Source organism: Herpailurus yagouaroundi, unplaced genomic scaffold (assembly GCF_014898765.1).
Source record: "Herpailurus yagouaroundi ecotype Mexico unplaced genomic scaffold, PumYag 221, whole genome shotgun sequence".
NCBI lineage: Eukaryota > Metazoa > Chordata > Mammalia > Carnivora > Felidae > Herpailurus > Herpailurus yagouaroundi.
Genome location: NW_024412452.1, coordinates 11704472 through 11723102, shown reverse-complemented (window position 1 = coordinate 11723102; position 18631 = coordinate 11704472).

Genomic DNA, 18631 nt, shown 5'->3' with positions numbered 1-18631 from the left:
AAAGAAAGCGTTCAAGCCTGTGTGGTAATAAAATCCTCAAACCTGATTTTGATTTTCTCTCCTACCTCGGCATGGGCAGCCACCTACCCTGAGGAGGGGGGGTCCATAGGGAGGAGTAGGTGGGGAGCACCCGGCATGAGTCTTTTTCTGTCATTGCCTGGCACTTCTCTACCTCCACCAGTCAATAGCTGTGGCATCTGCCCCTCCAGGGAGAGAGAAAAGAAGTAAGTACAAGGTGGGTTCTCAGCTGACAGGTACTGCGATAAGATGGCTTTATGCTCCGTGATTTAAAGATGACTGTCTTAGGGTGCATTTTCATGGAGACTTCAGAGGCCACACAGGGAACATGTGGCTGTCCTTGCTGTAAATGGAGTGACGCATTTTCTGCTATGGCCCCTTCCCAATTTCCCGGTCTCTGGCAGGATCCTCTTGAGAAAAAAAAAAAAATTGACAGACCTGGGTATCTGGGTTTTATTTTATTTTTTTATATTAAATATAATTTATTGTCAAATTGGTTTCCATACAACACCAGTGCTCATCCCAATAGGTTGAGCAAAATTTTTTCACAGCTCTGGGCCAGTTGATGAATTCTCATTTTCTGGCCCATGAGAAACAGGTGCCCCCAGGCCAGGCCTTTTTGGTAGAAAAAAGCAACCAGTCTCCCTCTGCCCTGCTACCTCCCCTGGCAACCACAGCCTCTTCTCAGGCAGGCATCGGACCCCGGTCCACCGCATCCCTCAGTGCGGGCCACGCAGACCAAGTTTGCTCAGGGGCCTGCTCAGTGGCCATGAGGTAAGGGGGAGACCAAGGCTCACGCATACATTCTCCAAAGGGACCTTCCCTCTCAAGTCCTCTCTACGCCCACAACCTGGCCCTCTCACAGTGGTTTATGCCCTTGATCTGGATAAAGGGCCCAAGAGTCACAGAACTAGTTTCTTACTAAGCCTTTTGCGACTTCCACACATGGCCTCAGTGGTTCACAACCTGGGCGCACACTGAAGTCACTTGAGGTGTTTTAAAAAGGGTAATAAGTGGGCCCCAGTCCCCAGGTTCTCATTTATTGGCCTGGGGTGTGGCATGGGCATTGGGATTTTTAAACATTTCCGAGATGATTCCAGTGAGCAACCAACGCTGAGAACCCGTGTCTTAGCCCAGGACTTCTCAAACTTAAATGTGGTTATGAACTGCCTGTGGTATCATAAAGCTGCATTTTCCCACTCACCAGGCCTGGCACGGGGTCAAGAGTCTATATTTCTCTCTCTCTCTCTCTCTCTCTCTCTTTTTTTTTTTTTTTTTTACGTTTATTTATTTTGAGAGAGAAAGAGAGAGTGCGGGAAGGGGCAGAAAGAGAGAGGGAGAGAGAGAATCTCAAGCAGGCTCTGTGCTGATGTGAGGGCTTTATCTCTCCAGCTGGGAGATCATGACCTGAGCCGAAATCAAGAGTTGGACGCTTAACCGACTGAGCCGCCCAGGTGACCTGAGAGTCCACGTTTCTAACAAACTCATAAGTAGTGTCGATGCATCTGAACCAAGGACCATTTTGAGCGTCAAAGAGCTAGAACATCTACGTGACTTGGTGAAACTCTGCTTTTTGGGTTTTTTTAGTAGACTTTATTTTGCAGAGCATTTGGGGTTCACCGTAAAGTTGAGCGGAAGGTACAAAGATTCCTCCTCTGTCCCCTGCCCCCACACATGCACAGCCTCCCCCGTTATCAGTGTTCCCCACCATCTGTTCAAGTTTACCTTAGGGTTCCCTCTGGGTGGTGTTTGCTCTACGGGCACTGACAAACATATAACCACACGTATCCACTGCTACACAAGCCCACAGAGTAACTTCACTGCTCTGTCACTCCTCTATGCTCCACCGACCCCTCCCTCCCTACCCGAGGGTCACCTCACAACCACTGAAAACTGATTTCTAACATCTTCTTGTATATTTCTTGTTTTAAAACCCTAAGAAAGCATCTTCCTAAACAAAGAAGGCAGCAATGGCTCTTCGGCAGAGTTTCCTCAGCACTATTACTTGGGGACAGGTCGTCTCTGCTGTGGGGACTGTCTTGCACGCTGCAGGATATTTAACACCACACCAGCTTCTTCTACCCGCCAGCTGCCAGCAGTGAACCCTCCACCAGGTTGTGACAACCAAAAATGTGTCTAGACATTATCAGACTTTCCCACCGGGCCCAAACCACTCCCAATCTAGAACCACAGATTTACAGCAATGCAAAAAACTTGCTGAAGTTTAAAAACGCTTATATTTAAAATTTCATTCATGTATGCATTATACTTTTTCTTCTTTTTTTTTATGTTTGTTTTGAAGAGAGAGAGAGACAGAGCACGAGCAGGGGAGGGACAGAGAGAGAGAGGGAGACACAGAATCTGAAGCAGGCTCCAGGCTCCGTGCTGTCGGCATGGATCCCAACTTGGGGCTCGAACCCATGGACCAAGAGATCATGATCTGAGCAGAAGTTGGACGCTTAACCGACTGAGCCACGCAGGCGCCTCCCATTATACATACTCTTGAGCCAATACTATTGTGTGCCAAACAGAGTGTTAGCAGTGAGGATACAAAGATGAACAAACTGAATGCTTATATAGTAACATCAAGTAGTGAGAATGATGTGCAAACAAATAAATTTAAAAAATGAATAAAGCAGGATGAGGGAATGCTGATGGCCCAGATGAGGCAGGGGGAGGGAGACCAGCTAGCAGGGAAAATCCCCTCAGGAAGAGGCAAGGAAGGCCTCCTTGAGGAGGTGACTTTTGAGCTTTCCAGAAAATGCAGTGAGGATGGGTCAAGTAAACATGGGTGAGGGCAGAAGCCAGGTTGTTCCAGGCTAAGGAAAAAGTTGGTGCAAAGGCCTGGAGGTGAGAGTGTGATTTAATCCCAAAACCAAATCTTAGGTTGGGCTGAGGACGAAGTGTTCGTGTTCCTTTCTTCCCCAGCAGACTTCGAAGGGAACAGGGTCTCAGCAGGTGGTTCTGCCCTGTTCAGGTGAAACCTCAAGAGTCTCCACTTCTCTATAACTTTTTTAAGAATCCTTGATTTGTCCAAGAGAGAGAGATTCATATGTTTGAAATCCTCACTAATACCATGGATTTGTGAATTTCTTCTTTTGTCTAGAATAGTTGTTGTTTTCTGTTTTTTAATGAGATGTTATTTGGTTCATAAAAGTTTATGATGTATCTTTATTGTGGATCGGCATCTTGATCAATATAAAATAACACTCTTCCCTGCATTTTCCCTTAAATTCCACTTCGTATGCTTCTGATACTGCTCCTTCTGCTTCCTCTCTGTTTGCATTTCCTGAGGATTATGATTTCCCATTCACAGGGCCCCTGGGTGGCTCAGTTGGTTAAGCGTCTGACTCTTGATTTCAGCTCAGGTTATGATTGCACGGTTTATGAGACTGAGCTCTGCATCAGGCTCTGTGCTTGGGATTCTCTCTGCCTCACTCTCTTCTCCACCACTACCCCCCCACCCCAACTCACACGTGCACGTGCATGCGTGCTCTCTCTCCCAAAATAAATAGCCATTTTAAAAAAAGAATTTCTCATTCACTTATTTTTCACTCTTCTCTAACACAGTATGTTTCTGATAAACAAAATATACTTTGATTATGCTTATACAATGTAAAAGTTTTCATCTATTAACAGTAGAATTTCATATGCTCATATTTGAATGAAACTTGTATGTTTGGCATTGTTCTTGTAATATTTTCTGCTTTGTTTCATGTTTCCTTGCTGTTTTCTCTTTCTGAATTTTGTTTAGTTGATCAATTTTTCTTGACTTCCTTTTCTGTGATAATTTGAAAGTTATGTACCTATAGAATAAAACAAAATATTAAAGCAAAAAAACTACCAACTTCAAGAATTGGTATATACTTCACTCCCGTTACATGAGAAATTTAGGGCACTTTTATTTCCTTCTTGGCCTTCCCCTCATCTTAAATTTTTGTTAGGAATAGTTACATATTCAGAACTTACATTTCTTTTCTCCTTAGAGAATTAGCCATGTTCCAAAACATAACCATGGAACATAACCATGTTCCAAACAATGATGTAGACATTATTCTTTACTGGCTTAATTACTCATGGTTGTTTCTTTTATGCCACTCCTTCCATTTTGGGGTTCTTTATTTTGACTCATTTCTCAGTTGATTGCTGGACCTTTTGGGGCATTGTTTTTCAGGCAGATTACGTGAGTCCTTACATGTCTAAGAATACCTTTCTTTTGACCCATATGTGAATGACAGCTAAGTACAGAATTCTTTGCAAACACCGCTGCTGAAAATTCTACAGAAATTGTTTTGCTCTCTTCTAGAATTTAGAGTTACATAAACATGAGTAAAGTTTGGGACAAGTCCGTTTTTTTCTCTTTGTGTTTCTACCGTACCTGTATACTGAAAGTATTTTTATTTTATCCTTGGAACTTGAGATTTTATAAAGATAAAGGTATGCATGGGTCCCTTTATTTTAATTTTGCCCCTTAAATCTGAAGGCTCACATCTTTCGTGGCATCAGAGAAATTTTACTTCTATTATTTCTTTGATTATAGAAGTAGTAGATTACAGAAAATAACTAACAAAATCTTTAACTAGAAACTTTCCTTTTGAAATTTTTTTGTTTCGTTCGATTGAAATGTAATTGACATGCAGCACTGTTTAAGTTTAAAGTGTGCAGCGTAATGACTTGATCTGGATATTGTGTGAAATGGTTACCACAGTAAATTTAGTTAAAACCCGTCACCTATCGTTACAAGAAAAGACAGAAAGAGAGAGAAAAAAGGTTGTTTTCCTTGTGATGAGAACTTTTAAGATCTACTCTCTTTGCAACTTTTCAGTATAACATACAGCAGTGCTAACTATAATCACCATGTTGCACGTTACGTCCCCAGCACTTATTTATAACTGGATGTTTGTACTTTTTTACTGCCTTCATCCAATCCCCCCTCTCCCACCCCCACCTCTGGTAACCATAACTCTGACCTCTTTTTCTATGAGTTTGTTCTTAAGATTCTACCTATAAGTGAGATCATGCAGCATTTCTCTGTCTTAACTAGAAACTTTAAATGATTATATAAAATCTCCACTAGTGGTTGGCTCGTAATAGGCTCAATAAATATATATTGAATGAATAACAAATGAATGAATAAATGCATTTTTTTAAAAAAATTCTAACGTCTGTTTATTGAGAGACAGAGAGACAGAACATTAGCAGGGGAGGAGCAGAGAGCGGGAGAGACACAGAATCTGAAGGAGGCTCCAGGCTCTGAGCTGTCAGCACAGAGCCTGACACAGGGCTCAAACTCACAAACCAAGAGATCGTGACCTGAGCCAAAGTTGGACGCTTAACCGACTGAGCCATCCAGGCGCCCCATATAAATGCATCTTTTTTTCTCCATTTTGGTTGTCTTCATCCTCCTCGTAAACAAAGGTTGTGTCACCTGGATTCTCTATGTCCCTCATGTTTGCTCTCTTCTCTTTAGTGTTTTCCTAGTACATATCTAGTACAAATTTTCAAGCTGGTTTTCTAATACTGTTTGGTTTCATGCTATTCATGGTTTATACTTTTTAAATTTTGTAATCGTGGTTTTTCATTTAAAGGAATTTTTGTAACAGATGATTCTTTTCTTGTAGATGCAATTAAACAAAGAAAGATACAGTATTTCATTTTGTTTTGTTTTCTTTTCTCTTGTTTCTTGCAGTAACTCTGAGGGCACCTGGCTGTCTCAGTTGGTAGACCATATGACTCTTGATCTCAGGGTCGTGAGTTCAAACCCCACATTGGGCTGTTTCTCGCAGTAACTCTGTTCCACAGTGGAACATCTGCTCAGTTTCCTTGGGGTAGCTGTCCTTGGGTAGCTAGCCTCCAAAATGTCCCCCCAAAAGCCCCACCTCCTGCTACCCCTGCCCTTCTGGGTTCTCCCACAGTGAGCCAGAGACAACCTGTGAGACCAATGCAGCCTCACAACTGCACAACTGTGCAGACGTGATGGCATATGACTTTTGAGGCTAGATTATAAAAGGCACCATGGCTTTCTCCTTGTGCTCTGGGATCTCTCACTCTGGGGGAAGCCCAGCATTATGTCCCAAGGATGTTCAAGCAGCTGTGTGGAAGGGTCCACCTGGGGAAGAAATAAGGGGTCCTGCCAACAGCCAGTGCCAACTTTCCAGCTGCGTGAGTGAACCACCTTGGAAACAGATGGTCCCAACCTGTCAAGCTTTCAGATGACAGCAGCCTCGTGAGAGTCTCACCCTACCATTCATCTCCTACTAAATTCCTGAGCCACACAAACTGTGAGAGATTGTAAGTGCTTATTATTGTCTTAGGCCACTAAGTTTTGGGGCAACTTGTTAGGCGGCAAGAGAAAACTGGTACAGTCCCTTTCTTTTGAACTATTTGCCCATTCCAATAAATGTTACTTTTCCCTCTGTTTACCTAGTACAGTAAAACCTGGGATGGTGGGTAAGTTGTTCTGTGAGTGTTCCACAAGGCGAACAAACATTTCTAATAAATTTTAACTTGATAAACGAGCGATGTCTTGCAATATGAGTAGTACGTGACGCCAGACATCACATGATCACAACTGAGCCAGTAGTTCTCTCTCTCTCTCTCTCTCTCTCTCTCTCACTGCGGGATTGTGAGTGATCGTCTCCCATGCTCAGACGCTCAGTCTCAGGCCGTGGTGTTTGGCAGAAATCAGTGATTTTTCAGAACGTTGGGAGGGGCCCACAGCTGGCACTAGTGTATTTTTTGTCACTTCAAAGCACCTAGGGACAGTCCTTTGCTTTTCCATACAAGAGTAAGCTTAGGAATGCTTCGCTTCATTCTAGGTCAGTCTGCCTGCAGATATAGACCTTTCCTCGGCTGCTTTATTGCCAGTTACATTAAAGATATGAATTTATTAATGACAAGAATTTATTAATACTGTACCGTAGTCAACATCCGTGTGAGCATATACATTGGCCCCCAGGCAGAAAAAGATTCCATTGAGCCAGTAGACAGCTCAGTGATTCTGTTAGTGATAGTAAAAGTCATTCTACACAATAACCTTCCTCCCTCACACCAGCCACGAAGGTTTTCAAAGGTAAGTGCAGGTTAATTTGTTTATTTTTCTTTATATTTTGTATGTTACTATTTTGTATTGTATTACAGCTTTGTAATCATTTTATATGAATATTTTGGGGCTGTGGAACAAATCATCTGAGTTTCTATTATTTCTTATGGGAAATTTGCTTTGATACACAAGTGCTTTGGGTCACAAGCATGTTTCCGAGATGAATTATGCTCACAAACCAAGGTTTTACTGTATTGAGATTTAAGACAGGTTCTTCCAGAGAGCATGTGGGTCTCTGTTCAACTCTTTCATCCCTAGAGGTGGAACGAGAGAAAGGCTGACCTGTGCTATAACTTTACTCTCCCTGTGCAGAGGTCTATTCGTTCATGATGAGCACAGAGTTTTCTACGGCTTGGTACGTCTGATTCCAAGTGTTTCCTCCCCGTGTGCAAGGGTTTTCTGTATGGGCGTATCTGAAGGCTAGTGGTAGCAGGGACTTCTCTCCGCTCCCAATGATTACAACCAGCAAGCTCACCAGTCTTCCTTTTCTCCATCTCTGCCAGCCATGAGGCCACAGTGTTGATCTTCTTGTAGAAAAGTCTCCCCAGCTCCTACATTGAGTCTCCCAGTAACTGCTGACTTGGTGACTTCACACTACAGGGCATTCAAGAACCAAACGCCCCCTTTTCTGCCATGAAAACCAACCATTTCCATCACATTAGCTCTCCAGACCACAGAGTTGGGCTGCATTCTCAACTGAAACATTAGGGCAAGATAAGGAATGAATAGCCACACAGGAAGAGCAACCTTTGGGAAACAGTCTGGCATCGTGTGATAAAGTTGAACCTTCACACTCGTGTATCCTATGACTAACTTCTAAAGAGCTCTGAAATGGATTCATCATGACGAAAGAACATTCATAGCAGCCCCGCTTATGGTAGAAAAAAACCTGGAAACAATCACATGTTCGTTCACTGCAGGAGGGATAGATAAATCAAGGTATGTTTATTACATACAATGAGATATTATATAGTAGTGAGAGAATGAACCACAACTCCACACATCAACATAATTTTGTGGAATCTCAAAATTCATAATGTGTAGCAGGTGAAAGAAGAATGATTCCATTTACAAAATGGCAGGCGACGTGAAATATTATTTTTCTAAGGGCTACATTTCAAGGCGGGAACCAGAATAGTCAAAATGGAGGAGGATGGGAAGAAAGGAAGGTGCAATTGAGGCGAGTGTCACTGGGTTGGTGCCAGATCTGGCTGACTTTGTTTTCTCATCCTCAGGGGTGGTTCCAGGGTATTTGCTTTATTATTATCCTTTAAACCTGTACGCCTCCTTACATGCTCTTGGACATGTAAGAAATACTTTACAATGTGACAAATCAGAAAGAAAAGATTCTAGTTCTACTTCATGACTCAGGTCTTTCCAGTGGGGGATCCTTCTAGCCTAGATATCCGCTCCCCTCCTCCACTCCCTTAGAGCCTCAAAGGCAGTGGCCCCAACCCCTACCTGGAGACTCACCTCTTCCCCAGGATCCTCAGTATCAAGAAACCCCTCTGTTGGCCAGACCGGCCCCAGATCGACAACTCGTGGGCCCATGCTCAGCTCCAACCTGGACTGTCTTAAACACGGGGCAATAAATTCCTTCTTGGGCACGAGCCCAAGGAATTCTGTCACTTGCAACCGAAAGAATCCTGAATGATACAGCGAGCTTGTTAACTGATCATTTCTTAAAAGGTACAGGATCTGTTCTGACATGTACAAGAAGGTCTGAGAATTTTTTCTAGATCCTTCGAGGGGCTGGTTTCTGAGTAGGGGACTCATTCCCTCACTCGGTATTTAGGGCAGCATGGGCAGCTGGGCAGATGCTGGCCCGAGAGCCAAACAGCCAGGTCTCCAAATGCTTCGAGCCTTACCAAGCCGGCCGGTTACAGCCCAGTTGGTTTTCCTTCCTGGACCTCCGATGCTTCCTTCACCTGTTAAGTGGAAAGTTTGGATCAAATGCAGCTCACATCCATTTTAATGTCATGGTCCCTAGATTCCTACTTGTGAAACATGTACAGGGTGTGAGGGTCACTGATGAGTGACAAGGTAACTTTAGGTCACTAAAGAGACTGTACTCTCCTTGAGAAAACAGGGCCACATGGCACACAGAAGGCGGTACTAGGGGAGGCCAAGTTCCTCTGCACAGAGGTCGCTATACACAGGCACTGAGAGAAGTCACCCACCGGGGGGGGTAGGAGAAGAGAATGTCCCCTGGAGCCAAACGTCTTGCGGATTCAGAGAAGGTTCTCCCGGTCCGTTTCGGGCACAGGCCTGGAAGTCGCACCTAGAACCAAGGACGAGCTGGGGAGAGGCAAGACTCGGGAGTTCAGATGGGGAAGAACATGGGCAGGCTGCATGCCGTCTCCAGCAGGGGATGGGGCAACATGTGGAGCTGCAGGAGAGAGGAGTTTGTGAAGCAGGTCAGCTGTCTGTAACGTGTGCTGTGCCCACTCCTCAGGCGTGAAGCTCTCTTGCTGGATGCAGGAGTAAGGGTCACCATCAGACCCTCTCCAGTGCCAAATGTTCAGTCTGTAGAGAAGCTTATGGATGTCCTCACAACAGGCCTCCAGCGGCTGTGCTGGGTTGGACCCAGCTGGGGTCCACACCCGCAGCTCTGTGCCGCCGGACCCATTCCAACTGGTATTTAGAAGATACAGGAGCTGGTGGTTTGTGGCTGAGCCAAGGGAGGTAAGAGTTAACTTGTTCAGGGGTGCCTGGGTGGCTCAGTCAGTTAAGCCTCTGACTTCGGCTCAGGTCATCGTCTCGCAGTTCATGAGTTTGAGCCCCGCATCGGGCTCTGTGCTGACAACTTAGGGTCCGGAGCTTCCTTCAGATTCTGTGTCTCTCTCTCTCTCTGCCCCTCCCCTGCTTGTGCGCATTCTCTTTCTCTGTGTGTCTCTCAAAAATAAATTAAAAAAAAAAAAAAGAGTTAACTTGTTCAAAACAGATTCCCTGCTGCCTGGCCTCCCAGAGAGGGAGTTGGCCTCCTGCAGAGCCCCCTAAAACTAGCCTCAGCCCAGTGCTCAGGGTTACCAGTTCCGGCAGGAGGGGAGGGGGTGAAGAGCTACATCATCCAGTGGGGATTGACAGGGGCTATCCTGACCTAACCAAGGAGCCCCACAGCCCTTGGTCCTTCTCCCAGATGCCATGCCTGGCCCTGACGGATCCTTGAGTGCAGCCCCCAGATGAGGTGGGCTTCAAGGACCCAGACACCCCTGCTGGCCCCATGTCTGGAAGTTCCCCATATTAAACTGCCCCAGAAGGCCCGGCAAGTGTGGGTGACCTGGTCAGTGTCTTTGTTTGCTGGACACAAGGGGAAAAGACGCTTCTCCGTCCGAGCTCGCTGCCCCAGATTGGATTGAAATCCTCTCTGTTATTGAGACAGCTTCCCACCTAAGTTCCCGCAGGTCTGTTATCTCCCTGAGCCATTAGCCCTACAACAGCCGGAAAGGGTCAGAGCTGCAAATACCCACAAACACAGCAGGCTACGCATTCCAGGCGGGGGCTGGAGGAGGTACACATTCTCACCCACTTCCTGGTCATTTGGGGAAGCTCCTGTCTCACTCCAGGTGCTCACAGTAGAGTCAACTGTCACACAACCCACCGTCACCCCGTGGGGGCAGGCATATGACCTCACTGGCCATCATGCACTCAGGTCCCTGCCCACAGCCAGAGCCTTCCTTGGGATTGTCATATGAACCGCGAGGGAGAGTTCTCTTTCCCCTAGGATTGCAGGGACTGGGATGGCCCTTGGCCAACCTGCCTCTGACTCACTCAGAATGGAGCCAGACACAGACAACGAGGGACCAAGAGATAAAGTTGGAGAGAGCACCTGGGGGAACCCCGGGAACCAAGGGACCTAAAGCCAGGGCCCCTTCTGATTTGGGCAGCTCCGAGAGCCAGTGGGTCGTGCTTCCTGTTGCCTGTAAACAAACATCTTACCGTGATACCATGTGCCAACCGGACCTCCGTGCCTCCCCCACGGCAGTCCACCATGCCTCACCTATGGCTCCGACGTCCTGAGGCCTGAGGCCCTAGACCAGCCTCTCTGTAGCCCAGAAGCAGAGGCACAGACCCAGGCTGCGGTGTCTCCCACGCCCTGGGCTGGATGGCGCTCGAGCTCGGCTCCAGGGACTCGGCGGGCCCCGAGACCATCTTGGGAGCGCAGATTTCTCTGAACAGTACCTCCATAGCACGTTGACTCAAAAGCTCACTCCTTAGCTTGAAAGGGTGTTAATTAGTTCTCATTCAAATAAAATGTGAAATGGGGCGCCTGGGTGGCTCAGTCGGTTAAGCATCTGACTCTTGACTTCAGCTCAGGCAGTGATCTCATGGTTGGTGGGATCAAGCCCTGCATTGGGCTCCTGGCTGACAGCGCTGACCGAGCAGGGCCTGCTTGGGATTCTCTCTCTCTCCCCTTCTCTCTTCCCTTCCCCTGCTCATGCACTCTCTCAACAGAAACAAACTTTAAAAATAAAATACAGGGGCGCCTGGGTGGCGCAGTCGGTTAAGTGTCCGACTTCAGCCAGGTCACGATCTCGCCGTCCGTGAGTTCGAGTCCCGCGTCAGGCTCTGGGCTGATGGCTCGGAGCCTGGAGCCTGTTTCCGATTCTGTGTCTCCCTCTCTCTCTGCCCCTCCCCCGTTCATGCTCTGTCTCTCTCTGTCCCAAAAATAAATAAACGTTGAAAAAAAAATTTAAAAAAATAAAATAAAATACAAAATATAGAATAAAAGAAAATGTGAAATCGGAACTAACGATGGGGCTAAATGTTTTTGAACCATGGCCCAAAAAGTAGCGCAGCATTTCCAGTCTCGCGGAACTGAGGAAGCCAGGGGTCTACATGGTCCTGTGTGGGCTGGGGAGAGCTAAAGTGTCATTTTCAGCCAGCAGCGAGGATGGAATTCACTCATCCAGCCACCGCGTGTGTCCTGATTCGTGTGAGGCTCGGGAGCAGAAAGAGGCCCACATCAGAGAGCCTTCCAGGCAGTTTGGGGCCCCAGTCCCAGGGATCAGCCTGTCCCGGACAGAAGCCCCTGTGCCCCTTGCTATGGGAGGGGCCGCTCAAGAGAGAGATGCCCGTGTGCTTCCCCAGCCCCCACCCCCTCAGCACCTCAGCGTGTTGTGACAGGGAGGGACGGAGACTGGGGAAACCAGTCAGCCATTCTTAGTGAGTCAGGCCTTTGGCAGGCGGCCCCCAACCCCGGGGCATCTCTGACTCAGCCTGCTGACTGACAGACAGGGGACTGACAGACAGGAGACAGTGAAAGTGCCGGGAAAGGGCGGCACCGAGGGCAGACTATGCTCCCAGCTTCCCCAGAAAGCCTGTGTTAGGCGCCCCGCTAGGCCCAGCCCTGTGGGGTGCTCCCCGTCCAGCTTCATCTTGCTCCTACCCCTCACCTCCCTCCTCAGCCTGAGAGGCCAAACATATGGGTGAAGGCTGATGGACAGAGAAAGGGACCCCCTTCCCAGTGGTCCCCCAACTCCAGGGAAGACATCAGTCTGGCCTTCAAAGGACAGGCCACTCCGGGGAGGGGAGGGTTGATGCTGAGGGATGAGCAAAGACCACTTCCTGGCCCTCAACCCTTCCACACCCTGTCATGGGCCCCACCCCGCAACCAATTCCCTAAATGCTGCTCACCACCAGTGTGGGGCCAGCCCTGACCCCCAGGTCGTTTTCTTAAGCATGCGTGCCTCATCGGCTTCCCCCACCCTGTATTAATGCTGCTGGTTTGGCCCCTCAGGACACACCTTATGCTCACTTCTCTAGTTTGAGCCCACACATGCCCTGACTCTTCTTAGGTTCACGTCCCTCCACCCAGCCTCCCAGGTGCAGATGCCAGCCTGCCACTGCCAGGGAGCCCCCCAGGGTCACCGCCAGCCTCAGGGCCACCCAAAAGCCAGAGAAGGGGCTGCATGGAGTTGTTCCTCCTCTGGCTATGTCAGAGCCCCAGGAAGGGACTGCTTGTCCTTTTGTTCAGCTCCTTCTCTGCCACCTGACAGCAGGGAATGGAGGAGGCCACGCCTGACAGATTGGACCCCAGTGCCCCAGGCTCACCGGGCAGGCGTCTCTCCGCTGTCTGTGTGCCGAGCCCAGAGAGATGCAGGATTACTGCAAGCCGCACACAGGGGCCCTCCCCGCCCCTCCTCTTGCCAGGAGAAAACCCCAAGAAAAAGCATCTGTTTGAGGATTCCAACTTCTAGCTGTGAGAACCTGGATACGGTACTAAGCACTCTGGGCTTCAGTTTCCTCATCTGTAAAAAGGGGTAAGTGGGGCCTGGGACCCAGACAAAGATGCATAAAGACTAGTCCTTCTTGTTGCATAAAGATGCATAAAGACTAATCCTCTTGCTGACCCAAATGCACAGCACCGATTCCCAATCTCTCTGTACATCCCTGGACCCCTTTGGAAAGCTCTGGAAGCTGTGAACCCTCACCTCCAAGAAGGCATAGCACACAAACATTGTAAATACAACACTAGGGGGTGTCAAGACCCCCACAGCCTTCCACGGATCTCAGGTTGGAAACCTGTTCCACAAATGCAGTCTGGTGTCAGGCTCAGGGCTCGGGGCTCAAGCATCACTGTCCATTCGGGAGCAGTGCTGTCAGTTTGTGCAAGGCAGAAGGAGTTCTCATGTGGCTTCAGTCTCTAGCCTCGCCAGGGCCTGGAGAGGGAGACGGCTCTCTTGGCAGAGTCAGGGGAGGCCTGTGGGGTGCACAGCTCCCCCACACGCTCCCCTACAGCTGGGGTTTCCCACACGCTGCCTCCCTCCCCCCACCCCCCCACAGCATCTCGCACCTCCTGGCGGTGTAGATGTCCTCAGAAGAACGTGGTCCCATGCGAGGCTCCTCACCCCCTTGCATCTCTTGCTTAAGACAAATCTCACGTTCACTTTTGTGTTTAAGTTTTGCACGCATGAAATACAAGGGGTCTATGGAAGCAGTGCCTACAAATACATCGATGTGTAGTACAGAAAATGTTTTGTAAACCAGATACTAGCATAACTACTACCTGTGTCATAGAGGTCGAAAGAGAATACTCTGGCCTGGAGGGGACCGACTGGTCCTTGTAATCACCGCCTTGCTCATCATTATAGTTCTGCATGTACATATGCATCCCTAGCAATAGCCTTGATTTTGCCATTTTGAAACATACAGATATAGATGTACCTCTCGTTTGATGTCTGACTTCGCTCGATCAACTTTTTATTTGGGAGACGGGTCCATCCCGTTTGTGCGCTGCAGTTTGTTGATCTGTGTTGCTTCGTGATTGTACAGGTAGAGCTCCAAAATGACTCCAAGCTTCCTGCCCCTGCTATATCCGCTGCGCGTGGTCCCTTCCCTGTGTGAACGCAATGCTGTTTCACCCTGGCGGTTAGGCTATGTTACATGCAAAGGTAAAAGGATTTTTGCAAATGTAATTAAGGTTCTCCAGATCCACTGACCTTAAATTAATCAAAAGGTGATCCTGGGTGGGCCTGACCTTATCAGAGGTATAGAGGTCAGAGACAAAAGAAGCCAAAGAGATGCCGTCCTCTTGGCCTTGAACAAGCAAGCTGCCACGTGGTCAGAGGGCCATGTGGCAAGAATAGCAGGTGGCTTTTGGGAGCTGAGGGCCTCAGTTCTACAGCTTTGAGGATCTGAATTCTGCTAACAGTGAGCTGGGGAGAGAGACCCAAGCTCCAGATGAAAATGCAGCCTCCTGAGAGCCTGGGTACAGAACTCAGCTAAGTGATGCCTAGGCTCCTGACCCATGGAAACTGTCAGACTCTGACATCTGTCTTCAAGGCCCACGTTCAGAGAAGCTCGAGAGTAATCCCAGGATGAAGTAGCCAGTCAGCTCGAGGAGCTCCTGCCAACCCATTTTCCAGAGCGGTTCACCAACTTACGCTCCCCTCACCGTGTGTGAGAATTCCTGTTGCTTCACTGTCTCACCAGCTCTCGTGCGTTCCCACGCTCTTCTCACCGAGGGCCAGGGGCAGACTGTAGACCCAGGCACAGTGACCAGGTGGACCCCAGGAGGGAAGGGCCAACACTCTGCCAGCTCCTTGAGACCTCCATCTGGAGTTAGCGCCTTTCCGATGAGGGTCTGTTTGGCGTCTCACCTAAGCCCATGTGCAATACTAATCAGTCACGTGCAATACTAATACGTTCCTGCTGCTTTGTGGATTAAAAAACTAAGGCAGAGATACCCTCAGTTCTTTGCTCAGTAGGAGAACTGGGCTTGAGGCCCCATCAGACACCAAGGCCATGTCTGCAACAAGAGAATGAGGGGCTTCCTGGTTAGATATCAGGCCCTGACCTGGTCCTTGAGTACTTGAGTACCAGGGCTGGTGCCCTTCCAGACAGTCCATCTACTGCATGGAAAAAAATGGAACCTCTTCCTCTAGGAAGCCTTCCCTGATTTACTCCATCCTGCATCAATTTTTCTGCTTTGCCTTCTCTGGTTAAACCTTCCCTTAGCACTCTGTTCATTACAAAACCATTTAGATTGAGTTTTAGAAATACAGTGATATCTGGAGTGAACTCTTGAGACATTATCTGCCTCTCTGGCCCACCCCATTTCTCAGCTGCCTCACCTGTGCTGGGTGACCCTGGCTCCCTGAACATAGATCATTGGCCCAGAAGGGGGATACAAGCTGGACCAATTAGACTCTGTCTTCTAAGCAACTGAAACAAGAGGGCAATTCCACAACTCCCCATTGCTGGCATCTCCTGGACGGTCATGCTTTGCTCTTCCAATGACTGGGGGTTCAGGTCTTCCTTGGAGTCCATGACCCAATCCGGTGTTTTCTCAATAAATCCCTCTTTGTGCCGAAGCTACTTGCAATAGAAAGAATCTGAACTCGTCTAACATGAGAGCTGGAAGGAATCCCAACATCCAGTTCTTCATCTACTGGTGGGAGAACAGAAGCCCAAAGAGGGGAAGTTGATGGGCCTGCATCTGTCACAGGCAGAGGATAGAGAATGGACCAGACCTCAGTCCCACACTCCCCATGTACAGGCTAATGTGCGCAGTGTCAACTCTGAGAATCACAGCAGGCCTCCCGACACCTGCCTCCCCCAGAGGAGATAGCTCGCAGTGGGAGTTGCGTTAGGGAAATGAAAGGGACATGGTGCGGGGGAGATCAGAGGAAGAGGTGGGTGATAGTCAAGTGCAGCATGGAGTCTGTATTTGTCCTTAGAAATTTTCAGTGCATTTAAAAAATTTTTTTAATGTTTTTTTTGTTTTGTTTTGTTTTTTTTGAGACAGAGAGAGACAGAGCATGAACAGGGGAGGGTCAGAGAGAGAGGGAGACAAGAATCCGAAGCAGGCTCCAGCTCTGAGCTGTCAGCACAGAGCCCGACATGGGGCTCGAAGTCACGGACCGCGAGATCATGACCTGAACCGAAGCTGGACGCTTAACGGACTGAGCCACCCAGGCACCCCATGTGCATTTTATTTTTTTATTTTTTTTTAACATTTATTTTTGAGACAGAGAGAGACAGAGCATGAACGGGGGGAGGGCCAGAGAGAGAGGGAGACACAGAATCTGAAGCAGGCTCCAGGCTCTAAGCTGTCAGCACAGAGCCTGATGCGGGGCTCGAACTCACGGACCGTGAGATCGTGACCTAAGCAAAGTCGGACGCTCAACCGACTGAGCCACCCAGGCGCCCCCCACCCCATGTGCATTTTAAAACTAACCCCTACCCTAACTGGCATATGGAGTTATTCATGAGTTGTGGAACTTAATCAAGACTTGCATTATGAACTTAATAAAGAAGAGGCATCTGGCTCATGACAGGCAAAAGTGTATAGGTTGTGTCTTGGGTCTACGCTGCAAGTTCAGCATCTGTCGGTGTGAACACCTTGGGAGGTGTCACCGGGTGACGCCCCTCACAGAGAGGGTTGATGGGTCTTCCCACCTCCACACAGGGGGGAAACAGCGTAGGCGGGTTAAAACTTGAGGATGATTTTCTTGTTTGCTACCAACTCCGGAGGATATCCCAATTTTTATTATGGAACTGGAATTCGGCCTCATGGAGTTTTGCTTGGGATGTATGTGCCTTTGGGTAGGACCTGGTGGTCTTGAAGTGTAGTTGGGGTTGGCGGTGGTGATGGATTGTGTTGGGCGCCATCTTCCCCACCCCCATCCCAGGGCAACCCGTCAGAAGTGACCACCCTCCTTCCCAAGAAATGAGCACCAGTCGCAAATTGGGCCAGAGTCCTTGCTGAGGGCTGCTATGTGACTGACCACTGCAGTTACAGGCTCAGGGTGAGGTTTTCTTGCTGCACACCGTCAGTGGGCACTGATCACAATATGCTCGACATAACGTTTCGCTCAGAGAGGATCGAAGCCTGAGTCCAAGAAGAAGAAGCCGTGGAAAAGAAGCCCTTACCAAAATGTCAAGTCTACACCAGGCAAGGCAAGAAGGGCCTCTGTGGTGCAGAAGAGGCAGGAAGAAAGCGGCCTATAGCCAAGCAGATGGGCACCGCCCAGGCGCATCTGTCTCCCAAACTACCTATATACTCTCCCAGGGAGCCTGATCCCCTTGGGTGAGCCAGGAGCCTGGCCACGAGGCTACAGTCAGCCAAGAAACCCTCTCTGTGCCTCAGACGATCTCCAAGATGGACCCAGCTCCCTGCAGGGGTGTCGCAGCACCACAGTCCCATGCAAGTCTTTGTGGGCTCACCCATCATTGATCTGCTGTGCAGAAGGAGGCTCAGTTGAAGGGAGCTGGAGTCAGAGCACCAGAGCTTGCTGGGTAGAGGGGAGGCATTCTCATTACCCAGAGGGGGCAAAGGCCAAAAAGGCTAGAGTAAGTATCTTCAGGGAGGCCAGGGTCCCTAGGGGGCAACAGGGGGCAGACCAATCACTTCTGGAGAAAGGGACGTCAGGTAAGAGATGAGAAGCTGAACCCAGGTTCCAGCCTGCTGTTTCGTCATCAGAGCCGCTATGCCACGCTCAGTGCTCCGGAGTCTCTACGAGGAGCAGAGCCTGGCTGGCTCGGCCCAAAGACTCAGACAAGTCAGCTTTGTTTCTCCTTTAGGCCCCACCACGGACACACAGAGTCATTCTCCCTCTGTCTCTCTTCTCCTCCAAGGCACGTCAAAGCTGCACAGGCTGGCTCTGACGGAGCGCGGTCTCTGCCCTCACCTGCTTACCTCACCCGGCTGGCCCCAAGGCTCTGCTCTCGCTGCCTTGTTCCTGGCTCCCGGTCCCCGGCCACCCTGGTCAGCCGGGCCCAGCCAAGACCAGGCTGTTTTGGAAAAATGCTGGGAGGTGGCAGAATGTGCGGTCTGTGAGCTCCCTCCAAACTGGCGCCCCAATCCCTGAACAAACAGTGGCCATGTTTGCCTGTCCACAACAGCCTGTGTTCTCCTTCCAGGCCAGGAGATTCCCGGGGCAGGCGGCCGTGTGGGGGACATTGGTGACCCGCTGGGCCCACGGGGGAGAGGCACAGACAGACTGGGTGATGACAGGCCAGGCAGCCGCCTGGCTGGGCCCTCCCACCCCGTGGCAGGGCGGTCAG